This window comes from Sus scrofa, chromosome 14 (genome assembly GCF_054392235.1).
Source record: "Sus scrofa isolate SSC_HxYL_T2T_F1_AM1 chromosome 14, Sscrofa_HxYL_maternal_Yorkshire_Landrace_v2.0, whole genome shotgun sequence".
In the NCBI taxonomy this organism is placed as follows: Eukaryota; Metazoa; Chordata; class Mammalia; order Artiodactyla; family Suidae; genus Sus; species Sus scrofa.
Genome location: NC_139396.1, coordinates 73642501 through 73647500, shown reverse-complemented (window position 1 = coordinate 73647500; position 5000 = coordinate 73642501). Strand labels below are relative to the sequence as shown.

Here is a 5000-nt window from a genome sequence, read left to right as displayed (position 1 = left end):
GAGACTTCCACCACCCTCCGGGTGCCAGAGGCCTCTGGTCCCCTGGGTCGGCAGCGGGCTGCGTGGGCAGAGGCGCCCGCAGAGGGGCAGGCCAAGCGCCAGGCGGCCCGGAGGCCCGGAGGCCCGGAGGCCCGGAGGCCCGGAGGCCCGGAGGCGCGGCGGCGGGCTCTTGGGGCGGCGCGCGGCACCCTCCTCCGTCTACGGCCATACCACCCTGAACGCGCCCGATCTCGTCTGATCTCGGAAGCTAAGCAGGGTCGGGCCTGGTTAGTACTTGGATGGGAGACCGCCTGGGAATACCGGGTGCTGTAGGCTTTTTGCCTCCCTCTCCTTTAGGCGCCGCCGCCGCCGCCGCCCCCTTCAGCGCAGTTCGCCGCCAGCCCCAGCCCCAGCGCCCCCGGCCCCGACTGCCCCTCCCGCCCCACCGCGCGGGGCGGTCGTGCGGCGCGGCCAGCCAGTGGCCCGCGCCCGCAGGCGGCCTCATCCCAGCCCTTGGACCTCAGAGCCCCAGCCCCCGCCCCTCCCCGCCGCCGGCCCGGGCTCCCTCCGAAGGGCCTGGCCCACTGCACGCTGGCTGACCTGCCCGCTCGCCCCACGGACAGCTGCTCCCCTCCTTCGCCCGGGACCCAAGGCCCGGCCCTTCGGCCGGATGGATGGACGGATATTGGCCCCGGCAGATGGACAGGCGGACGGTCGGTCGGCTGCCGGCCGGCTCCTGGAACCTGGGCCCCTCCATACTACCCATTTCCTGGGCCCTCCCGATCCAGGAAACAAGACGGGCGGGGCGTGGGCCGGCCAGGAGCCCTCAAGACAGTCCCGGGGCGCGGCGCCGCCCAGAGGGGGCAAGAACCCGTGTCCCGAGGTAGAGAGAAAAAGCAGCGGAGACAAAGCAAGCCGACTGGTCCCCATGCGCACGCTCCAGCCCGAACGTGCACCCACCTCACCTCACTGTCTCGGGGGGCTTCTCCTGGCCTGAGAGGGACCTGGCGGGGGAGGCATCCAAGCGGAAGCGGAATCCTGACACCTTGGCTGCAGGTCCTGGGCCCCTCCCCCGTCCCCGCCTCTGCCTGGACCCCTCCTCACCTCTCCTCCCTGCCCGCCCCACCCCCACCCCCCACCCCGGTGCCCCCAAGCCCGGCCACCCCCCTCCCCCCTCCCCCCTAGCCCGGCCACCCCACACCCACCCCGACCCCCTCCCCTGCCAGCCTCAGGGCCCTGCCTCCTGCCCCAGGCCCAGCCCAAGCCCTTCCTTGCGAAAGCCGCCTCTTCAGCAGGGCCTCTCTCTGATCTGTGTCAGGCTCTGGGACCCTATGGGTCCCGAGTGCCTCTCTGGGTCTGGGGGTCGTATCCCCTCCTCCCGCCACCTCTCCTTCCGTCTCTGGGTCTCTGTCAGTCTCCCTAGCTTCTTCTCTCTCCCTCTCTCTCCCTCTCTCTCTCTCTCTCTCTCTCTCTCTCTCCCCCCCCCACCCCCGCCTGCGCTGGCACGCGCACCCGCGCGCGCGTTTGTGTGTGTGTGTGTGTGTGTGTGTGTGTGTGTGTGTATTGTGTGAGTGTGACAGAGCCAGAGAGCCAGAGAGAGACGTGGTGGGTGGGTGGGGGTGGCATCTTGTGGGCAGGGGAACAGGCTCCGAGCCCGCCCGGCCGCCTGCCCATCCTCAGCTCTCCCCGCCAGGAGCTCTCCGGTTTGACGACGAGGCCCCCCGCCCCGTGTCCTGGACTCCTGTGGGGAAGGGTGGCCTTGGAAAGGCCACCTGGCGGGCCTGATGCCCTCCTGCTGCACGCTGGTCGCTCCGCGTGGGGTTGGCGCAAGGGTGAGGGGGGCGGAGGGGGGCGGGAGGGGCGGCCAGACCCCGGGCTGGGCTGGGCTGGGCCTAGGTCTGCAGGGGGCTCCGGGGAAAGGGAGCCTGGGGCCTTGACCCCTCCGGGGCCACGCCCCCCAACCCCCGCCCAGCTGCGGGTGAGCGAGCGGCCTGTGGATTGCCGAGCGCAGACGGGCCTGCCGAGCGCCCCCCGTCCTGGCATGGCATGGGAGAGTGGCGAGACTTCCACCACCCTCCGGGTGCCAGAGGCCTCTGGTCCCCTGGGTCGGCAGCGGGCTGCGTGGGCAGAGGCGCCCGCAGAGGGGCAGGCCAAGCGCCAGGCGGCCCGGAGGCCCGGAGGCCCGGAGGCCCGGAGGCCCGGAGGCCCGGAGGCCCGGAGGCGCGGCGGCGGGCTCTTGGGGCGGCGCGCGGCACCCTCCTCCGTCTACGGCCATACCACCCTGAACGCGCCCGATCTCGTCTGATCTCGGAAGCTAAGCAGGGTCGGGCCTGGTTAGTACTTGGATGGGAGACCGCCTGGGAATACCGGGTGCTGTAGGCTTTTTGCCTCCCTCTCCTTTAGGCGCCGCCGCCGCCGCCGCCCCCTTCAGCGCAGTTCGCCGCCAGCCCCAGCCCCAGCGCCCCCGGCCCCGACTGCCCCTCCCGCCCCACCGCGCGGGGCGGTCGTGCGGCGCGGCCAGCCAGTGGCCCGCGCCCGCAGGCGGCCTCATCCCAGCCCTTGGACCTCAGAGCCCCAGCCCCCGCCCCTCCCCGCCGCCGGCCCGGGCTCCCTCCGAAGGGCCTGGCCCACTGCACGCTGGCTGACCTGCCCGCTCGCCCCACGGACAGCTGCTCCCCTCCTTCGCCCGGGACCCAAGGCCCGGCCCTTCGGCCGGATGGATGGACGGATATTGGCCCCGGCAGATGGACAGGCGGACGGTCGGTCGGCTGCCGGCCGGCTCCTGGAACCTGGGCCCCTCCATACTACCCATTTCCTGGGCCCTCCCGATCCAGGAAACAAGACGGGCGGGGCGTGGGCCGGCCAGGAGCCCTCAAGACAGTCCCGGGGCGCGGCGCCGCCCAGAGGGGGCAAGAACCCGTGTCCCGAGGTAGAGAGAAAAAGCAGCGGAGACAAAGCAAGCCGACTGGTCCCCATGCGCACGCTCCAGCCCGAACGTGCACCCACCTCACCTCACTGTCTCGGGGGGCTTCTCCTGGCCTGAGAGGGACCTGGCGGGGGAGGCATCCAAGCGGAAGCGGAATCCTGACACCTTGGCTGCAGGTCCTGGGCCCCTCCCCCGTCCCCGCCTCTGCCTGGACCCCTCCTCACCTCTCCTCCCTGCCCGCCCCACCCCCACCCCCCACCCCGGTGCCCCCAAGCCCGGCCACCCCCCTCCCCCCTCCCCCCTAGCCCGGCCACCCCACACCCACCCCGACCCCCTCCCCTGCCAGCCTCAGGGCCCTGCCTCCTGCCCCAGGCCCAGCCCAAGCCCTTCCTTGCGAAAGCCGCCTCTTCAGCAGGGCCTCTCTCTGATCTGTGTCAGGCTCTGGGACCCTATGGGTCCCGAGTGCCTCTCTGGGTCTGGGGGTCGTATCCCCTCCTCCCGCCACCTCTCCTTCCGTCTCTGGGTCTCTGTCAGTCTCCCTAGCTTCTTCTCTCTCCCTCTCTCTCCCTCTCTCTCTCTCTCTCTCTCTCTCTCTCTCCCCCCCCCCACCCCCGCCTGCGCTGGCACGCGCACCCGCGCACGCGTTTGTGTGTGTGTGTGTGTGTGTGTGTGTGTGTGTGTGTATTGTGTGAGTGTGACAGAGCCAGAGAGCCAGAGAGAGACGTGGTGGGTGGGTGGGGGTGGCATCTTGTGGGCAGGGGAACAGGCTCCGAGCCCGCCCGGCCGCCTGCCCATCCTCAGCTCTCCCCGCCAGGAGCTCTCCGGTTTGACGACGAGGCCCCCCGCCCCGTGTCCTGGACTCCTGTGGGGAAGGGTGGCCTTGGAAAGGCCACCTGGCGGGCCTGATGCCCTCCTGCTGCACGCTGGTCGCTCCGCGTGGGGTTGGCGCAAGGGTGAGGGGGGCGGAGGGGGGCGGGAGGGGCGGCCAGACCCCGGGCTGGGCTGGGCTGGGCCTAGGTCTGCAGGGGGCTCCGGGGAAAGGGAGCCTGGGGCCTTGACCCCTCCGGGGCCACGCCCCCCAACCCCCGCCCAGCTGCGGGTGAGCGAGCGGCCTGTGGATTGCCGAGCGCAGACGGGCCTGCCGAGCGCCCCCCGTCCTGGCATGGCATGGGAGAGTGGCGAGACTTCCACCACCCTCCGGGTGCCAGAGGCCTCTGGTCCCCTGGGTCGGCAGCGGGCTGCGTGGGCAGAGGCGCCCGCAGAGGGGCAGGCCAAGCGCCAGGCGGCCCGGAGGCCCGGAGGCCCGGAGGCCCGGAGGCGCGGCGGCGGGCTCTTGGGGCGGCGCGCGGCACCCTCCTCCGTCTACGGCCATACCACCCTGAACGCGCCCGATCTCGTCTGATCTCGGAAGCTAAGCAGGGTCGGGCCTGGTTAGTACTTGGATGGGAGACCGCCTGGGAATACCGGGTGCTGTAGGCTTTTTGCCTCCCTCTCCTTTAGGCGCCGCCGCCGCCGCCGCCCCCTTCAGCGCAGTTCGCCGCCAGCCCCAGCCCCAGCGCCCCCGGCCCCGACTGCCCCTCCCGCCCCACCGCGCGGGGCGGTCGTGCGGCGCGGCCAGCCAGTGGCCCGCGCCCGCAGGCGGCCTCATCCCAGCCCTTGGACCTCAGAGCCCCAGCCCCCGCCCCTCCCCGCCGCCGGCCCGGGCTCCCTCCGAAGGGCCTGGCCCACTGCACGCTGGCTGACCTGCCCGCTCGCCCCACGGACAGCTGCTCCCCTCCTTCGCCCGGGACCCAAGGCCCGGCCCTTCGGCCGGATGGATGGACGGATATTGGCCCCGGCAGATGGACAGGCGGACGGTCGGTCGGCTGCCGGCCGGCTCCTGGAACCTGGGCCCCTCCATACTACCCATTTCCTGGGCCCTCCCGATCCAGGAAACAAGACGGGCGGGGCGTGGGCCGGCCAGGAGCCCTCAAGACAGTCCCGGGGCGCGGCGCCGCCCAGAGGGGGCAAGAACCCGTGTCCCGAGGTAGAGAGAAAAAGCAGCGGAGACAAAGCAAGCCGACTGGTCCCCATGCGCACGCTCCAGCCCGAACGT

At 72.4% G+C, this 5000-nt stretch overlaps 3 non-coding genes across 3 annotated transcripts; all 3 read left to right on the top strand.

Annotated features, from left to right (window-relative positions):
* The first annotated feature begins 196 nt into the window (after window positions 1-196).
* On the top strand, window positions 197-315 carry LOC146396717 (5S ribosomal RNA). The gene has a single exon (XR_014828518.1). It is a non-coding gene; the product is annotated as a 5S ribosomal RNA (ribosomal RNA).
* Window positions 316-2242: 1927 nt separating this feature from the next.
* LOC146396716 (5S ribosomal RNA) lies at window positions 2243-2361 on the top strand. Its single transcript, XR_014828517.1, has one exon. It is a non-coding gene; the product is annotated as a 5S ribosomal RNA (ribosomal RNA).
* Window positions 2362-4265: 1904 nt separating this feature from the next.
* On the top strand, window positions 4266-4384 carry LOC146396715 (5S ribosomal RNA). Its single transcript, XR_014828516.1, has one exon. It is a non-coding gene; the product is annotated as a 5S ribosomal RNA (ribosomal RNA).
* The last annotated feature ends 616 nt before the right edge of the window (window positions 4385-5000 follow it).